We start from the raw sequence: 20,690 nt of genomic DNA on the forward strand, positions 1-20,690 counted from the left end.
TAGATACAGCCTGTTTGCTATAGCAGTTTTTCTCACAAGCAGATCCTACTATAGTGTGTTTTAGTTTTTAACTATAACTATCTTTTCACGTGAAAGGCTTATTTCCCCTCACATCTCTTTGATTTCTTAAAATAAACAAAAAGAAATCACTACTAGCTAGCTTACTTGCTGGGGTTCTTGCTATGAGCCTTTCGGTCCTAACTGGATATAATATTTACATCACATGGAATGGATGGTAGAAATGGGAAAGATTCACGGTATTGGAATACCCAACATGGTTTTATTTTTGCAGAATTAGTGGTGTAAGGGTTAAACCTATTGGTCAATATAACACTACATTCAAATTTCGGTTTAATTACCTTGAACACGGACTGGAGGCATTCACTTTTTGCTTTTTCTGACACTTCCATACTACTTTGCACCAAGAACGATTAATCTGATATTTCCGAAACATCAGAGCCTTCCAGCTTGGGAACTGGTAATTAGAGTAAAGGCTGGGCGATATGACCAAAATCTTCTGTCCTGATATAGGTCATTTCATATCTTAATAACAATATATATCACAATATAGCATGTTTTCTGGTAATTCAATAATAAATTGTCTATAGTCTTTTTGTATTAAAATACTCAACAAGTACGAACGCTGTTCGGTTGCTGGTTTTTGACATTGCAACAGAAACGATATAGAAAAACAAATACGATTGACATTTTTATAGCGTTTTGACGATATACAGTACATCATCATATCGCCAAGCCCTATAGTAACTTTGATACAACATGGATGCAACATCACTCAAGCAGTTTCTTGGTTTGTGTTGGTCTCTGCTTTGGTTGTGCCTTTTCATTGATTCTGTATATCACAGGCAGTAACTTGAGGCATAGCGGAGTAGTGCAGGGTGTCCAGTTTGTGTTCAGGATTGTATCTCTCCTTTTTGACAATATGTCTGCTGCCTAATTGGACTGTAATCGCAGCATGAGCTTTGGTGGTTTACAGCAAATGGGATGAAGGTCAGCAACTCCAGTGGCAGAGTATGGCTCTCTGCTGGAAAACAGCTAATTGGTCAGATTTTGTTGGGTGCGAGTTGCTGCCCCAAGGTATTCAAATATGGACGGAGGCTGATCGACAGGTGCACTGGTGTGGTGAAGCAGTATCTGAGCTTGAAGGCAATAGTCTCGATTTACTAGTTGACCCTCACCTATGGCCAAGAGCTCTGCATGGTCAGTAAAAAAAGGAGATCTCTGGACTTTCATTCAAGCTCAGACATCCGTAAGATAACTGTTTCTTCTATGTGTCAAAAGCATCCAGCTGAGGTTGTTCATGCATCTGATCAGGGTGTCTCCTGGTTGTCTCCCTGTGGAGGTATTGGGGGCACGTCCAACATGTCTGTCTGAGCTTACATGTGTTTTTGTGTGTATGTGTACATGCACACACCTTCCAGTCAAGAGAGCTTTCCAAGAGAATGCTACGTTGAAGCTCAGAGTGAAAACCTCGACAGAAATGAGATCTTGATAGTTTATAGCTTATAATCATAATAAGGTTTATTCATAACAAAGCTCATCGCTCCTGAGTAGCTACAATGTCCGTGTGTCTGAAGATATTTCTAATGATGCATGCCTTGTATTCCTGGAAATCTTATGCATAGACGTTTTTATTACTATAACTAATAGAAAATAAATATTAAAATAGATGCCACCCCATCCATCCTTTACAAAGCATACCAGCGTTAATCATCAGTGACAGAGTTGGCTGATTATTTGATTAACCTTACTGACTAAATCCAGTCTTCAAAGCAGTATTATATTCAGTGTGGTGTTTTGACCGCTGCTTTGAATTCCTGTTGGTCGGAGTCTCCCTCCTCCACTCTCCTGCCACACTGACTGCCACACTGAATGGGCAGTTTCCCCTTTCGCCTCTCACTTTGCATAAAGCCCATAGAAATCCCAGGAACAGGCTCACACTCATTTGCCTGTCACATTAACTTGGCACCTCACTTTCCTCTGGCTCTTTTAACCACTGTGACCCAGACAAACAAATGACCTGTTCATACAGCACAAAGCCCTGTCAGGCTTCCAGCTTCATTTCACTTCTCTCTCTCTCTCTAAAATGGCCTCCTCTAACCTTCCCTTCCTCTTCGTTTTTCCAGTGTTTTCTTTTAGAGGTTACTTTATTTCATTACTTAACTTAAATATAACTATATATGTTGTAAGTTTTATTGAAAGGAACTGGCTTCAAAAATAAGGACTGTGTCTGGTTTTGAAACAGTAAACAAATCTCATTCATATCTAGAACAATTATGTTATATATTTTTTTTTAAAAGAATATCTGAAATAAATCCAACTTTTTCTTAATTATTCTACATTCCCAGAAATATGATGACATGGCTAAATAAATAGAAAACTAATGTGTGCTATTGTAGTTTAAAAAAAAACAGGTCTTTATGTGTATTTGCACAAAGTATAGGTGCAAAGTAAAGACGCATACATTTAGCACGTACATATTATTCTTAGAGATGAGTCTGTCAACTTAATTCAGTTGGTGTTTTTTATGTAACAGATCCTGGATCAGGTTACAGTTGAACTGCAGGATACGTAATGACTACAAGGAAGTACATATTTACCAACATTCAGGTGTGACTGAGATGTTACACACACACATGTTCTCCAAAGTAGATCCACACTTAAACTCACAATCACATCCACCATCTGATGTCATCAAGACAAACGCCAGAAAACTGACAAATGTTCAATACATTTTTATTTATTGGCTTTATTTATTTATTAGCTATCAAAAAATAGAAAACAGAAGTTTAACCTGAGAGTAGCAGAATTTAATAGTGATTTGTATTGTAGACATTAGACTATGATGGATTTAAATAAGTTGACAAATTAACTTGTCTTGTTGCAACTAGTACAATTTATTAAATGTAATAGCTATGCAACACGTGTAAATGTAGCTGACAGTATTAGAGTTTAGATTCTCTGCCCGAGCCCAAACTTGACCGATATTTCCCGACACTGTCCTTGGGCTGGGCCTTTGATCAAGCATTTGTGTTTTTTGAATCATTACTTTATTAGCCTAATTGGGTGGGGAGAAAGCTATGCCATAATCAGAAATATTATATAGCCTATATTTTTAGGCCTAAGTAACAAATGTGTACAAAGTTGCACAAGTTAGGCTACAAAGTTACAAAATGCAACATGTGTCAGGCGCAGCGTCTCCACCACTCGCACGCATCACACCGGGCATGCTGTGCTGTATTGTGTAGCTTAAAGCTGCTCTAAGCGATGTTAGGTGACGGCACTTCTTGTTGACTTTCAAAGTATCTTCAAACAAAACAAGGCTAGCTCGCCCCTCCCTCCTCCTCATCCGGTCCCCTCTCCCTCCCTTCCGTGCTTCTGCGCACTAACCCCCCAACCCCCACCCCCAAATCCTTCTTGTCTGTTATTGGCTGGAACACTGGAACACTGTTTGTTTCTTGGTGCAGGTTGGCGCAGTTTTTTTTTTGTTGCCGTTTGTGGAGCCTTGGCTGTCTACAGAGACCGCGTTTTTTTACAGTGTGTTCAGGGGACGGGGTTGTATGTGACAAAAAATTTTGTAGCCTAAAAAACATATGACATCGCTTAGAGCACCTTTAAGTGCAACATGGAGCTTGAAGATGTAGGCTAAATAAAAAAATAAAAAGGAGAAATAACTTTGAGCAAGTTTGGAGGGAAGTCGGGGGTATGGAACCATTTTAAACAACTTGTGGGTAGTGACAACATATGTGTTGACTTTGTCGAGAGCATTAAGTGCGGCACGCAAAAAAATGGGGACTGCAATGAACAGACACATGAAGCAGGCTTGCCATGGCAGAAAAGATGATAGTCAGCCTTCAATGTCCTCTTTTGTTACTTTTCCAAGAATACCCAGGAGGGTGAGGCAGGCCCTCACAGAGAAATGCGTCGGGTTTTTTTAACGTTTTTTCATTCGGATCCATAGTTGAGAACGTCAGTTATAATGGCCCACGTACGGGTTTAAATCGGGCTCGGGCTCATAATTCCAGTTAATGTGTCGGGCCGGGCTCGGACACAATGTGCACACCAATCTAAGCTTTAGACCATATACAGCACTATTTTAATAATCAATTAATAATCAAAAATGCCGAAAACATTGGCTGCTTCTTTCCCTTAAAATTTCAATATTTGCTTGTTTTCCCAGCCTTCTTTGGGTGTTTGGACTGCTGGTTGGACAAAAGAAGCAACTGAAGATGTAAAGTCTCTAGAAAACTTTGACATATATTTATTCTACTATTTTCTGACATTTAATAACCCAAACGATTAATCACTGCAGATTAAGCATATCTCATCATAATGAAAATAATCTTTAGTTGCAGTCCTAATGTAGACCAACTTCTAAAGATGTATTCCATTTTTCTTCTGAACATGGTTCTTTCTATAATTTTATACATTTTTGATGACGAATTTAGATATTTTTTGAGCAGTCTGCCCAAAAATGTGTGTTAGCAAAGAAGTTAAGTTGCATGGGGATGATATGGAAAGCATCACATGATTATGTGAAAAATAACTGTATTTTTGGTAAACTCTTCATGTTTGACTGTACTGAATATCTGAGTTTCTCTTAAGTGGCACTTTTGATCTGTGATCCTAATTATCTCTGAGGACCTCCTCATTACAGCTCCAATTGATGGAGGAGGAAGGAAGTTTATAATCATGTTCAATTAGTGCTCCTTCACATTTTATCTGAGTCTTTCCACTGTGCTAATGACTTATTTGTACCAATTATTTGCTTTGCTGAGCTTGTTAACCCTCGTGTTCACCTTGGCAGTTTAAGCGATTTCCCGGTTTCTCTTTTTACAGCTCCTTTGAAATGAACAAGTGGTATTTCTGTTGTTACTTTGTGTCTGTTCTGCTATGACCGTTTATCACTTACTGTATATCACAAGATGCATTTTTAACTTTAACTGTGTACTCATTACTCAACATGTCTGTTGAGACACCAGTTTGTAAATTTTCAGATTGACTGATATCTTCATCAAAGATTAACCCATTCGTCTTGATATAAATCTGATATATCTTCCTAATGAGCAGAGCTGTATAGTAACGAAGTATAACTACTTCACTACTCTACTTAAGTACTAAAAGTCTGTATCTGTACTCTACTGGAGTATTATTTTTTTCTCCTACTTCCACTTTTACTTCAGTACATATTTTCGATGAATTAAATACTTTTACTCCGATACATTTTTTTATGTGCTGCATCGTTACTCATTACTGTTCTGAATTCCTCACGCTACAGAGACTGTGTAGGTTAGTGTGTGCACGTTAGTTATGTACGCTAATTACGTAAAAAATCCCCGAGATCGCGTCGTGTTTCTTTTCATTACGGTTTCCCATTCAGAAGTCAGAGACGATGTAAGTTTGTACTTTTTCTATTTAGCTATTGTTGCAGCAGATGAAGCTATTCCTGAGTTGTTTGAGTCTGCAGTGAGTCCTGAATGTTAACCGGTTGACCCTGTGATGTGAAGCTGCTAGTTTTATCTGTATGTTGCTAGCTTGCTAACTTTCCTGTAGCTACATCACACATGTTACTAGCTAGTGTGTGATAGGTTTTTATTGGGGCTTTAATTGTTACTGTGCTGGAGAGGATGTTCATTTTACTTGCACAGTGTGATAATTGTACATTTTATTTCAGTATTTGTTAATATTTGTTATTTTTAATATAATTAATATTTGTTAATTCCTTTGGCTACAGCCTTGGCTAAACATTTGACATAATATAAACAATATGATATTCAAACTTTTGACTGCTTTCTTTAATAAATAAATAACACAATACTTGTACTTTTACTTTCAGTACTTGAGTAGTACATTTTAAAATAAACTACTTGCAATACTTAAGTACAAAACATTTTGAATACTTTAGTACTTCTACTTAAGTGTTGTGCTTAAAGAGCACTTCTACTTCTACTCAAGTCACTTTTTTGATAGAGCACTTGTACTTTTACTCAAGTATGGGTCTCTAGTACTTCTACTACTTTATACACCTCTGCTAATGAGACATCCTGGGGATGTGAGTGCAGATTACAAAAAAAACACCAAGATCATTTTTATTTGTCTTAGTTGTAACAGCCAAACAAACATGTTTGTTTTGTGCATCAATGTTTGAACTCATTTGCGATATTTAGGGAATAGGTCAACATTTTGGAAAAAGGGACTTGTACAGATTAAACAAAAAAGGTTTGACATGTTAACTTGTGAGCTTGGATTTTGTTAACTTTGGAAAGAATCAGGCTAGCTGTTTCCCCTTGTTTACTAGTCTCACATTGCCAGACCTATCTCCACAGTGCACAGAGCAAGGTCTGGCTACACCACACATACCTTCTAGGATAGGAGAAAAAATGCTCTAGGTTGTTAGCATTTTTTTAAACCAATCACAATCGTCTTGGGCGGAGCTAAGCTCCTGATGCAGCGACAGTGGCTCTGTAAATAGCCTCGGGAAGGAACTTGCTTTGGTTCAACACTTGCACCCCGCAAAAGAAAACGCCACATACAATATTAAATTAAGTTAACTGTTCACACAGTACAGTAACATGAGCTATAAAATTAGCTGGATAAATGGTAACTTAAACGTAATTTGCTTTTACCAGTGTATCACCGTGTGCACTTTATCCATAGCAAATCCCCGCCAATTGGTCCCAAAACTTCCCAGTTAGATAGTAAATGCAATAAACATATTCTTTGTAAATCTTTACAATCATTCCCTGAAAGAATCAATGAGGCCTGCTTGTTGAACAATCCAAATTTTCTTCAAAACTTTTCAGCGTGTAGCCTGCTAGCTTGATGTTCGTTGTTGTTTCCCGAAGCAAAGGAATTTTAAGAACATGCCTGATGTCAGGCAGTTATCCTGGAAATGTACTTCCGTTGATCCAGACTACCTGTTTAAAGTCTCTAGGCTAAGCTAGGCTTAGCTAACCTCTATCACCTATCACGCCCTTAGGTTTATATCAATTATGCATTTGCAATTATGCTACGACAGAATCTTTATCTGCAACTGTGCAGAAAAAAACAGGTTTAAACAGAATGAATAGACATGCAAAAAAGCTGCACAGAATTTGAATGTCGAATTAAGAATTCAAATGTCAAGGTTATGAATGAAGCTTTGAACTATTCGGTACAGCCCTAATAGAGTTGCATCAACACTTCCCAAAAAATTAAGGATTGTATTCATCAGAGATCCACTGGATTGCATTATACTGTCTATTCGGTTTTTCTGGCCACCCCTGTATAAATACAGTCATTGACTACATACTTGATATTCAGTATACAGTCAGGGTGCTGTTAGCTTGCTACAGGAAGCCTCCTCCACTGTTTTGTTTTTGTTTTTTTACCTGAATCCTTTCAAATCCCCCTCCATCCTCCCGGACAAATAATGTAGAGTTTAGGCATTGTTCTCACCAGTCTGTGTGATCAAAGACCAAGGGGAAGGCTTTTATGACAGTAAAAGCGTTGCATTATACATAACTATGAAAACACACACAAAGCCCTTCTCTAATTTGAGCCCCTGATCCTGAGTGGGCTCTTGTGTCCGGCAGAGACTGATGAAAGCGTCTCATCTTGAGGACAGGTCAGAAGATGGAGGGAAGCCTGAATGCTATCAAAGGGACCAAAATGACCTCTGGGAGCTGAAGCACCAGTGCTCTCTGCCTCTACGCAAGTTCCCTTTAATCTCACACTGCTCTCCGCAAGCACTTGGTTACCCAGTGAGTGAGGGAAAAAGGAAAAGAGCTTCTCATTTTTTTAAATCTCATTTCAAAAAAGTACTGCACCCTCATACACTCCTCTCCGTTTTTCTTCAGGCTACTTGGTTCAGCCCAATCGATGTGGATACACAGAGAAGACAGATGTGGAGGGGTGTAACTGACGAAAATGGGATGGAAGTGGAAGATGAAAACATAAAAGGCCTGTCTCGGTGAGAAAGGGGAGAGAAAAGGCTCATCATGTTGCCCTCCATTTCTTCTCACAGTGCTATAAAAGAGAGATGAAATTGGAAGGCTGTCAGGTAAAAGGAGCGTAAAACCTTTGCCTCCCTGCTGAAATGGGCCGAGTAGAGAAATGGAGAGGAGAGAGGCAGAGCACCCTGCTTCACTTCTCCTTCACAGTAAAAGCTCTTAACTGTCAAGAGAAAAAAAATATCTTGTATCAGGATTTTACAGGCCAAGTCTTTCAAAATGGTTAGACGCTTTTTACAGTAAAAGTCAGCTTTTAGTAGATGTCAAGAGAAAATGTTTTTTATGAATTGGGTGAAATGTTCTTTTGTAATGGAAAATGAGACATGCTTAGATATGTTTTATTTAAACTAGTTTCATTTGTATTCTTTGGTAAAACGTCTACATTTAGGAAAATATCAAAACACATAAGAAACATATCTTGACGTTCAATGCATGTCATGGTAAAACAATTTTGTTAAGGTGTTATGATACTTACATACCCCATATGTGCACTGAAACATCCTGCTCATACTGGCTGCGAGATTCCCTCCAATGTTATTTCAATGTACGTAATGCTGGACAAATTCCTCTTTTTATGCAAAAAATTGCATCCCAAAGTTTAACCAAAAGTAATTTGAGGCTTCAGCAGTTGCCATTAGTCAGATTAAGTGAGTCTCTTCCAAAGTCTTCACACTTTTTGTTACTGTGTCAACTTGCAGCTTAGAGAGAAGACACTGTCTGGGGAAACAAGCAGACATAAAAAGGAATTTTGCAGTAAAATGACCAATCTCTGGAAGATACCCACTTAATTTGACTAAATCTGACTGTCGAAGCTTGCCATTTTCTTCAGTTGAGCTTAAAAATGATATTTTTACACAAAATGAGGACTGTGAATTTTGTCCCCCATTTCTTACATTATGACTGAACCACATGTAAAGATACCTTTTCGACAGCCAAACAAACGCAATTAGCCTGGGAAAACCCTGACGAATTTCCGGCAAATTTGAGATTTGCTCTGCAAGTCAGTCTGGCCAAGAGCTCATTCAAGCCCATTTCCAATTTTTCCAAATCGAGGCACCAATCACAACTGTTGAGGTGGGCTTTACACAATGACGATAGCGCTGCGACGGCAAGCAGCTTTTTGTTTACATTCAACATAGCAGCCACCGAAGCGCAGCAACCCATTGATGCCGCTGTAGCTGCTACGTCACCCGGATCTTTGGTCTGATTGGTTGAAGGACTATCCAATTGCGCCCAGAGGCATTTGAGCGGCGTCCGTTGGTGACGCCCCTTTGGAAATGGGCTGTGAATGAAGCTTGCCCAGACCCACTCTCAGTTACAACTGAGAAGGGTCTGTTTTGTTTTTTGTTTTTCTGGTATCAACCAGGCTAAAACACAACCTCTTGCTGGTCTAGAACTAAGAACCTCTTACGTTAGGGGCTGTCTAGAGTCTAGACTTGAAATCGAAGCATTAGTGGTCTGTGTATGCCGTTTATTAATCTCAAATCCCATGAACACAAAAACCAGGCGTGTGCACGTGATATGAGTGAACAGCATTAATGAGCAGAAAAGCATCGCGCAAAGGAGCATTTCTGTTCTGCATGAACAAATGTGGTCCTGTTAGCATGGATCTATGACGAGCGTGAGCTCAACTCTCGCTCGCTGTCAAGTTGACTTTTGAGGAAGGAAAGCGGAAACGTATACAGATGTTTACAGTGACGTCATGACGTGGCTCTCTAGTCCGTAGAAAAGCAAAACAGTTCTTAGAAGGTTCGTAACTTGATCCAACGGTAAAGGGCACTAGCATCAGCCCAGAACTAGAACTAGGTTAGCATTGGTGGAAAGGGGGTAACACAGAATCCAAACCTTGATCCACTTGTATGTACAAAATATATACATGTATGCATGCATCGCTTAGCCATATGTACAGAGCACTTCAGCCCACACAGTTAGATGAAATGCATGGCAGAGAAATCTTCCCATATTGCATCCCTCACCACCCTGTCTCCCCTCTCTCTCTCTCACACACAGTCAGAAATCACAGCCTTACAGCCAGCCCCCCCATAGTTGTGAAAATTAATGCACTCACCACCTGTGGTGGGAGCAGAACAAGAGAGTGGGAAAGGACGTAGGAGAGGAAGACGGAAAAGACACAGCAACTGTTCAGGGCGGTGAGTCAGATTCACAGACACTCACATTAATAGTATATACCATGAGTAATCTATGGCTTACTTGACACGCTTGTGCTTGACAAAATACATGACAGAAAAAGCCAAAAGTTGCCATTTCATAATCATGTGCTGGCCGTTATTGCCATGTTTTTATTTTATTCTCAAATCCTGTTTCACAATCATCACTGGTATCAGCACAAAGCCACGAATTCCCAAAGTAGTTTGTCATTTTCTGAGGTGTGTGTGTGGGAGTGTGTGAAATGTGAGTGTGACTGCTGAATGTGTCTCTGCTGGTTCTGTGATTCAAATGAGGCAACAGAGGTGTGTTTGTGTGTGTGTGTGTGTGTGTGTGTGTGTGTGTGTGTGTGTGTGTGTGTGTGTGTGTGTGTGTGTGTGTGTGTGTGTGTGTGTGTGTGTGTGTGTGTGTGTGTGTGTGTGTGTGCGTGCGCACTGTGGCAAGCCACACAGGTCCTGAGCTGTGTGTGTCTCATCCATTCCACCACTACTCCTGTCAGCAGGCCTGAAACCACAAACCATCCCGTCTGGAAACAAAGCCATTAACTCTCAACAACCGTCTCGTTCTCTCTCACACATTTTTACTTCAGTTTAGATCTCCTCTCTCTGTCACACTTCACTTGTTTCATATCAGTGTGTGCGTTACAAGTATATTACAAGCTTTTGTGTCACAACTGTGACATTTGACAGTTCCCATTACCAAAAATTACAGCTACAATAGCTACTTGATTTCCCTGTCAGCAGTGGCATTTGGTCCCTGTTTATGTTTTTCATAACCATCCCATTTTATTGTGCGAGTTTACAGTCTGAACACCAAACTAGACTGGTAATATATGCAGTAAAGTGCCAGGCTGGTGTTTAGACTGGCGTTTGATCAAATATTTACACTGGTGGATAAATTGAGTCTTTTGAGCGGACTCATGACCGACTTTTTGGTAGCACCTATAAGATGGTTATCAAAAAGGAAACGCACAACAATCGCTGAAAAATGTGTTAAAACTCTCTGCAGCAAAGTTGTTAATCAATTCACAGTCAGTGTGGTGTTTTAGCTAACATTGTAACAAAGGCCATTATAGTAAAACACTTGACATTTTACTGCGCATTGAGTACTTCTATTTTGATTCTTCAAGTAAATGTTGCTGATAATACTTATATACAGTACATTTACATTTACTTGAGTTAAGGGTTAAATGCATTATTTTTATTTGGAGTATTTCCACAGTGTGGTATTATTACTGATTGCTTCCACCACTTAGATGCTAGCTGATTAGCCTACTAGCGGTAGTGCTAACTTGTTGCGTTAGGGGCCATTACATGAACTAAATACAACTTTCTTAGCCTGCAACATGTATTTGTTTTGACTCATAAACTCACGTTTCAATTCATCTTCCATCTAAACTTAACAAATTATATCTTTCATGCTGTGTTTTGCTTTTTAAACAGAGATTAAAATGGAATTCCAGAACTTGCCCAACAAGATTTGGCCTCAGACACTGCATTGTGAACTTCACACAGAGACAAGGCAAGAGGACTAAATGAGTCCCTGGTCACACTGAGGTGAGCCTCACTCAGACAACTGCTAAAGTATTTTACAATCCTCAAATATTGGTTTACTGTACGTACACATTGTCGCTGACTTGAGTTTCTAAGGTTAACGGAAGTCATTCATTTTCAATGGAAGCTGGCTTCTCTCAGCTGCAAGGAGCGGCAAATATGTCTGCATCGCATTTGAGCTACCAGAGCGTCAATCAGAAAGTTGAAAGTATGTCAACTTTATGGTAATGAGCTATGACGCGACAAACGCCAGCAACCAATCGGAATATAGACGTCCTTCGCGCTGGCTGATTCCAGAGAAACATACGACACGATGTAAACTTTCGTATACTTCTGAGAAAATGGAGGAAAAGCTCATAATCGCCGTTGCTGGGTTCCCTATCATTTATGATATGAAGTTGTTTGCGTATAGGGACCAGTTAACGTTACCTGCCGGTCACCTTGTCTCTAAACAGTCCGCTCACAGTGAAGTCCTGCACGGGTCAACAGCTGGCGGCTGCTCGCTCTGCCTGCATTCTGCTGCGGTTCAAGCGGCTAACGAGCGAGTTAACTGCTAACAGACACTGCTGCGACCAACAAACAATACAAATTCTGTCGTTATATATGTAATTTATAAAAGGTTTCTAGTGTCAATGTATTGGCCGTGCAGTGGCTGCTTGTGCTTCAATCATGTGTTGAACATGATCGAAGAATGCTGCCACGTCAGAGTGGCCAAAGCATCAAAAAGCTTCCCCGTACTTTTTGACAAGCGTCCTTGACAGGGTGGCCAGAGCTTCTTTGCAGCTCAAGTGTGTACGTACAGTTACTTTTTAACTCCTGAACTTTTATGAGATTGGAGAGCGTTATTATGAAAATCAAGGTTCAAGGTTCTTTATTGATCATGTGCACAACAATCGTTGGCAATAAAAATAACAGACCTCAGGCACCTCCAACAGTGCTCATTAAATAACTAATGAGAAAATCACACAAGAAAAAGCCCAATCTGAATCTAAGATTAAAGAAAAAGTGCAAGTTAAATATAGGGCAAAAATATACACAATTAAATATAAATTAAGTAATATATTTAGTGTTGACAGTATATTACAAGTGAATGTAAAAAGGAATATCAGCCCCTTCTTTAAGTTTGACCAGAGATGGTTTAGAACCGAGATGCCCCAACTCAGAGTAATTTCCTGTATCTGTGTCGTGGGTTTCACCACTGCCATGCCTCTTTAGGAGATCAGTGGCAGGTCCTGAGTGTATTGATTCCAATGGGAGAAGTGAACATGAACACAGATTATGACTGATTATTTCGCCCCATAGTTACCAAAGTAAATATTGAACCCATTTATTCCATTTATAGTATGTCGAAAAAAGCCATTCTATAGTATGTCAGAAAAAGTAATAAAAAAGTCATACTATATGTCGAAAAAAAAGTGAAAAAAGTCATATTGTAAATATAGTATGTTGAAAAAAGTTATAAAAAAGCCATAGTATAGTATGTCGAAAAAAGTGAGAAAAAGCCATAGTATAGTACATCAAAAAAGGGATTAAAATGCCATATTATAATATGTCGAAAAAATTGATAAAAAAGCCATAGTATGTTGATAAAGTTATAAAATAGCCATAGTATAGTATGTCGAAAAACACCATAGTATAGTATGTCGAAAAAAGTGATTAAGTCACGGTGTAGTATGTCAAAAAAGTGATAAAAAAGCCATAGTATGTTGAATAAAGCCACAATATAGTATGTCGGGGGAAAAAAGCCATTCTACAGGATGTCGGAAAAAGTTATAATATAAGCCATAATATGGTATGTTGAAAAAAGTGATAAAAAGCCATACTATAGTATGTTGAATAAAGTGATAAAAAGTCATAATTTCACGATCTGAAACGCAAGTATGAAACGCAAAACGCAAGTAGCTTTGTGGGCGGATCTCGGGCGCGGTTGCTATTATACCGGCGGGATAAATGACTCTTGAGCCCGAAGCAAATCTAAAATGGGTTGGTCTGAAGTAGCTAGGTGTGGTTTGGACGTAACGTGCCAATCAGAGCGTCATCTCACATTCCCTTTAAGAGCAGGCGCGCTTGTTCCATGGCAGAATGCTATTTAGACGGCGGATTTGCCTCCCAGCGGGAGCTGCCGATGCGAGATGCGGCAAAGTAATAAATGCCCGTCTTGGCCGGGTAGCGATGTTGCTGCGGCCCCTCGGGCACATCTCCTCAAGTCTGGAGAGGATTGCTGCAGCCATGGAGCGTGGGTCTCCAAACGCACCACCTGCACCTGTTGTGCCCCTTTCTCCTCCCCTCACTCCATCTCCGTCCACCCGCTCCATCAGGAGCACATCGCGCATTACTCCCGGACCAGATCCCGCCGTAGTTCAACATCACGTCTCCTTAAGTCCTCTAATATTTCCTCATTTATGTCATCAACACATCCATGATTCATGGAAATGTTGTATAAATCACAATAAGCCACAAAGAATGCTGCTGCTTTTTGAGGATTGTACTGTACTGTAGTGCCTCCTGACCTATCCAAACACCTGAAGCGCTTTTTCAGTAATATTTTCCTTTGTAATTATGTACGGTTTGCAAAAATGGGAACTGCTGCATCCGTTTAGATTACATTATGGCCAAGCATGCGCCCCTAAAATAGCATCTGAATAACACGCTACTAGCGCCAATGACTTTAGACCAGGTTTTTCCTGGTCAGTGGCGGAATTGTTTTCTGAAACTGCAAAATAGTACCAGGTAACGTTTGCGCCGGAACACGCCTTCTCTTTTCGCTGAACCGCCCCCGGGAGCGCAAATACATTCCCTAATTTACTGACGTGCGTCTGTGGAGGGAAAAGTCCGCTGTGCTTCGGGTGCAAAATAGGAATGATACATGCGTCGGTGTACTAAGGCAATTGCGCTGAGTGCAAGATAGGGCCCTTAGTATTGTATGTCACAAAAAGTGATGAAAAGCCATAGTATAGTATGTCAAAAACGCCATAGTATAGTAGGTTTAAAAAAAAGCCATAGTATAGTATGTCGAAAAAAGTGATAAAAAAGTCATAGTATAGTATGTCGAAAAAGTCTGAAAAGTTATAGTATAGTATGTTGCAAATAGTCATAATATAGTATGTCGAAAAAAAGTAATAAAAAAGATTGAACTGTCAACCTTGTGGTTAAAGGAAAACTTACTTCCTAAGCTACTCAGCCCAATGTTTAACCACTGTACTAACAACATAACATGTAAAGCTATAATAATATCATTGTATTGTATGTGGAAAATAGTCATCTTATAGTAAGTCACAAATAAGTAATAGTATAGTATGTCGAAAAAAGTGATGAAAAAGCCATAGTATAGAATGTTGAAAAACACCATTGTATAGTATGTCTAAAAAAAGCCATAGTATAGTATGTCGAAGAAAGTGATAAAAAAGCCATAGTATAGTATGTTGAAAACGCCATAGTATAGTATGTTTAAAAAAGCCATAGTATAGTATGTTGAAAAAAGTGATTAAAAAACCATAGTATAGTATGTTGAAAAAAAGTGATAAAAAAGCTATAGTATAGTATGTCGAAGAAATTGATAAAAAAGCCATAGTATAGAATGTCGTAAAAAAGTTATAAAAAAGCCATAGTATAGTATGCCAAAAAGTCATAGTATAGTAAAGGAAAACATGCTCTGCTTCCTGAGCCACATCAGCCCAATACTAATAGCATAACATGTATAGGCGTTATGATTTCATAGTATTATATGTAGAAAATAGTCATACAAGTAATAGTCAGAAACAAGTATAGTATAGTATAGTATGTAGAAAAAAGTAATAAAAAAGTCCGAGTATAGTATGTCAAAAAAGTCTGAAAAGTTATAGTATAGTATGTTGCAAATATTCATAATATAGTATGTCGAAAAAAAGTAATAAAAAAAGTCATAGTATGTCGAAAAAGTCCGAAAATATATAGTTTGTGCAAAAAGGCATATAAAAGCCATAATATGACAAAAAAATTGGATATATATGTTTATAATTGGTGCTTTTACGTTTCTCAGAAGTGTTCAGTGTCTTTATCACTTTATCATGCACACAGGAGCGGACGGAGTGGCTGTGGCTAAGTGGTAGAGAGGTTGCCTGCCAATTGGAAGGTTGGTGGTTCGATCCCTGGCCCTGAAGTTCCATGCCGAAGTGTCCTTGGGCAAGACACTGATGCTGCGCCATCGGAGTGTAAATGTGAGTGAGTGTTTATCTGATGAGCAGCTCGGCCACAGTGTATGAATCTGTGTGAATGGTGAATAGTTCCTGTACTATGTTAAAGCGCTCTGAGTAGTCGTTAAGACTAGAAAAGCGCTATATAAAAACAGTCCATTTACATTTACAGGAGGAGGTGGGGATTGAACTGTCAACCTTGTGGTTAAAGGAAAACTTGCTTCCTAAGCTACTCAGCCCAATGTCTAACCACTGTACTAAAAACATGTAAAGGCATAATAATATCATAGTATTGGATGTAGAAAATAGTCATATTATAGTAAGTCAGAAATAAGTAATAGTATAGTATGTTGAAAAAAATCATAAAAATGTCATTGTATAGTATGTCGAAAAAGTGATTAAAAAAAGCCGTAGTATAGTATGTTGAAAAAAGCCATAGTATAGTATATTGACAAAAGTGATAAAAAAGCCATAGTATAGTATGTTGAAAAGTGATAAAAAGGTCATAGTATAGTATGTTGAAGAAAGTGATAAGAAGCCATAGTATAGTATGTAGAAAAAAGGCAAAGTATGGTATGTCGAAAAAATTTATAAAAAAGCCATAGTATAGTACATCGAAAAAAGGGATTAAAATGCCATATTATAGTATGTCGAAAAAATTTATAAAAAAGCCATAGTATAGTACATCGAAAAAAGGGATTAAAATGCCATATTATAGTATGTCGAAAAAATTTATAAAAAAGCCATAGTATAGTATGTTGAAAAAAGTGATAAAAAAGCCATAGTATGTTGATAAAGTGATAAAATAGCCATAGTATAGTATGTCAAAAAACACCATAGTATAGTATGTCGAAAAAAGTGATAAAAAAAGCCATAGTATAATATGTTTAAAAAAAAGCCATAGTATAATATGTTTAAAAAAAAAGCCATAGTATAGTATGTCGAAAAAAAGTGATAAAAAAGCAATATTATAGTATGTCGAAAAACACCATAGTATAGTATGTTTAAAAAAAGCCATAGTATAGTATGTTGAAAAACACCATAGTATAGTATGTCGAAAAAAGTGATAAAAAAGCCATAGTATAATATGTTTAAAAAAAAAGCCATAGTATGGTATGTTTAAAAAAAAGCCATAGTATAGTATGTCGAAAAAAGTGATGAAAAAGTCATAGGGCCCTATTTTAACGATCTGAAACGCAGTATGAAACGCAAAACGCAAGTAGCTTTGTGGGCGGATCTCGGGCTATGTTGCTATTATATCGGCGGGATAAATGACTCTTGCGCCCGACGCAAATCTAAAATGGGTTGGTCTGAAGTAGCTAGGTGTGGTTTGGGCGTAACGTGCAATAAACCAATCAGAGCGTCATCTCACATTCCCTTTAAGAGCAGGCGCGCTTGTTCCATGGCGGACTGCTATTATGACGGCGGATTTGCCTGGCGCACGCCAGCGGGAGCTGCCGATGCGAGATGCGGCAAAGTAATAAATGCCCGTCTTGGCTGGGTGGCGATGTTGCTGCGGCCTCTCGGGCGCATCTCCTCAAATGGATAGGATTGCTGCAGCCGGAGTGTCCAATCCCTCCATAATTCAACGTCTCCTTAAGTCCTCTAATATTTCCTCCTTTATGTCATCAACACATCCATGATTCATAGAAATGTGTAAAACACAACAAGCCACAAAGAATGCTGCGACTTTTTGAGGACTGTACTGTAGCCTCCTAATCTATCCAAACACCTGAAGCGCATTTTCAGTAATATTTTTCTTTGCAATTATGTATGGTTTGCAAAAATGGGAACTGCTGCGTCCGTTTTGTGCACACGCTACATTATGGCCAAGCATGGCCCCTAAAACAGCATCTGAATAACGCGCCACTGATTTTAGACTAGCGCCACTGACTTTAGACCAGGTTTTTCCTGGTCAGCGGCGGAATTGTTTTCTGAAACTGCAAAATAGCACCAGGGAACGTTTGTGCCGGAACACTCCTCCTCTTTCCACTGAACCGACCCCGAGAGCACAAATACATTCCCTAATTTACCGACGTGCGTCTGTGGAGGGAAAAGTCTGCTGTGCGTTGGGTGCAAAATAGGAATGATACATGCGTCGGTGTACAAAGGCAATTGCGCTGAGTGCAAGATAGGGCCCATAGTATAGTATGTTGCAAATAGTCATAATATAGTATTTTGAAAAAAAGTAATAAAATAAGTCATAGTATAGTATATCGAAAAAGTCAGAAAACTTGCAACCTTGCGTGCAAAAAGGCATATAAAAGCCATAGTATGACGAGAAATGGGATATATAGACTATTGGTGCTTTTACGTTTCTCAGAAGTCACTTTATCATGCACACAGGAGGAGGTGGGGATTGAACTGTCAACCTTGTGGTTAAAGGAAAACTTGCTTCCTAAGCTACTCAGCCCAATGCTTAACCACTGTACTAACAACATAACATGTAAAAGCATAATAATATCATAGTATTGGATGTAGAAAATAGTCATAGTATAGTAAGTCAGGAATAAGTAATAGTATAGTATGTAAAAAAAAAAAATCATAAAAAATTCATAGTATAGTATGTCAAAATAGTGATAAAAAAAAGGCCATAGTATAGTATGTCGAAAAAGTCATAGTGTAGTATGTTAGAAATAGTCATAGTATAATGTCGAAGAAAGTTATAAGAAGCCATAGTATAGTATGTCGAAAACAGGCAAAGTATGGTATGTAAAAAAAAAGTGATAAAAAAGCCACAGTATAGTACATAGTATAGTATGTCGGTAAAAGTGATAAAAAAGCCATATTATAATATGTCGAAAAACTAGTAGTATGTTTATAAAAACGTCATAGTACATTATGTTGGGAGAAGTGATAAAAAAAGCCTTAGTATAGTATGTCGAAGAAAGTGATAAGAAGCCATAGTATAGTATGTCGAAAACAGGCAAAGTATGGTATGTCAAAAAAAAGTGATAAAAAAACCATAGTGTAGTATGTCGAAAAACGCCATAGTATAGTATGTTTATAAAAAAGCCATAGTATATTATGTCGGGGAAAGTGATAAAAAAGCCATAGTATAGTATGTCGAAAAAGCCATAGTATAGTATGTTGAAAAGTGATAAAAAAGCCATAGTATAGTATGTAGAAAAAATTTATAAAAAAGCCATAGTATAATATGTCGGAAAAAGTGATACAAAAGCCATAGTGTGTTGATAAAGTGATAAAATAGCCATAGTATAGTATGTTTAAAAGACTGATAAAAAAGCCACAGTATAGTATGTCGGGAAAAGTGATAAAAACGCCATATTATAGTATGTTAAAAAAAAGCCATAGTATAGTATGTTTAAAACAGTGATAAAAAAGCCACAGTATAGTATGTCGGGAAAAGTGATAAAAACACCATATTTATATGTAAATATAGTTGTATTTTAAAAAATTAAAAAAACAAAGTATAAGTTTATGTCGAGAAGGAGAAAAACGCCACAGTATATTATGTTGAAAAAGTGATAAGAAGCCATAGTATAGTATGTAGAAAACAGGCAAAGTATGGTATGCCGAAAAAAAGTGATAAAAAAAGCCATAGTATAGTATGTCAGGAAAAGTGATGAAAATGTCATAGTATAGTATGTCGAAGAAAGTGATAAGAAGCCATAGTATAGTATGTAGAAATAAAGTAATAAAAAAGTCATAGTATGTCAAAAAGGCATATAAAAGCGATATGACAAAGAAATGGGATATATATGTTTATAATTGGTAATCAGAAGTGTTCAGTGTCTTTATCGTTTTAAAGGAAAACTTACTTCCTAAGCTACTCAGCCCAATGTTTAACCACTGTACTAACATAATATGTAAAGCATAATATCATAGTATTGGATGTAGAAAATAGTCATATTATAGTAAGTCAGAAATAAGTAATAGTATAGTAAGTTGAAAAAGTGATAAAAAAGTGATAAAAAAAACCCCATAGTATATGTCGAAAAAAGCAATGGTATAGTACGTCAAAAAAGTCTTTGTATAAGTCATAGTATAGTATATTACAAATAGTCATGATATACTATGTCGAAAAAAGTGATAGTCATAGTATAGCCAATTTAAAGAAAGTTTGGAAGAACATGCAAACCACACAGTCTAAGTCACGCAAAATATATACCCATTAAACGCAGAAAAAGCCTGAAAGAAGCACTAAAGTTAAACAGTGATACCAATCGAAAACTGTTAAAGATAGCTGAAGGTTTTGTGAATAGTTTAGTTTGAATGAAATCTGTCGGTAGACGTATGTCGGAGAGTAGCATTTTGAAGTTGAAGATTTAAAGACTGCTCCATTGACTTTCAATGTAAAAAGAAAAAAAGCTTAATTTTAAAAAGTATAAATTGTAGAAAAAAAGTTGAATACAATCACACATGTCCTTACAGAGCTGAACATTTTCATATTTTAATTTTTTTTTTTTTGTAGCTCAGTGTAAATAGGACATGATCTCAGTGTCCTAAATGGTAGCTGTTGTAGGAACACCTGATGAAATGTTGTCAGTAGGTCAATCACAAGGAAATAGGCCATTCTACAAAAACTGTTTTATTGATTTATTAACAACTGTACATTTCTTTTCAGCGCTGACAGCATTAGCTACATACTTTGGTGTGATTCAGAGGGACTGGCGCATTTGGCCCCTTATTTTCTTGTAGGAAATGCTGACAGGATCAGGAGCACAGTGTACAAACCAGAATTATTCATTGTTGTCTTAACGTAGGAGACTTGATTCACAAATTTTTGTTTACATTTAAGTGCTGTTCCCTCCGTCCCCATGAGCATT

The sequence above is a fragment of the Perca fluviatilis genome, chromosome 3 (genome assembly GCF_010015445.1).
Source record: "Perca fluviatilis chromosome 3, GENO_Pfluv_1.0, whole genome shotgun sequence".
NCBI classification, from domain to species: Eukaryota; Metazoa; Chordata; class Actinopteri; order Perciformes; family Percidae; genus Perca; species Perca fluviatilis.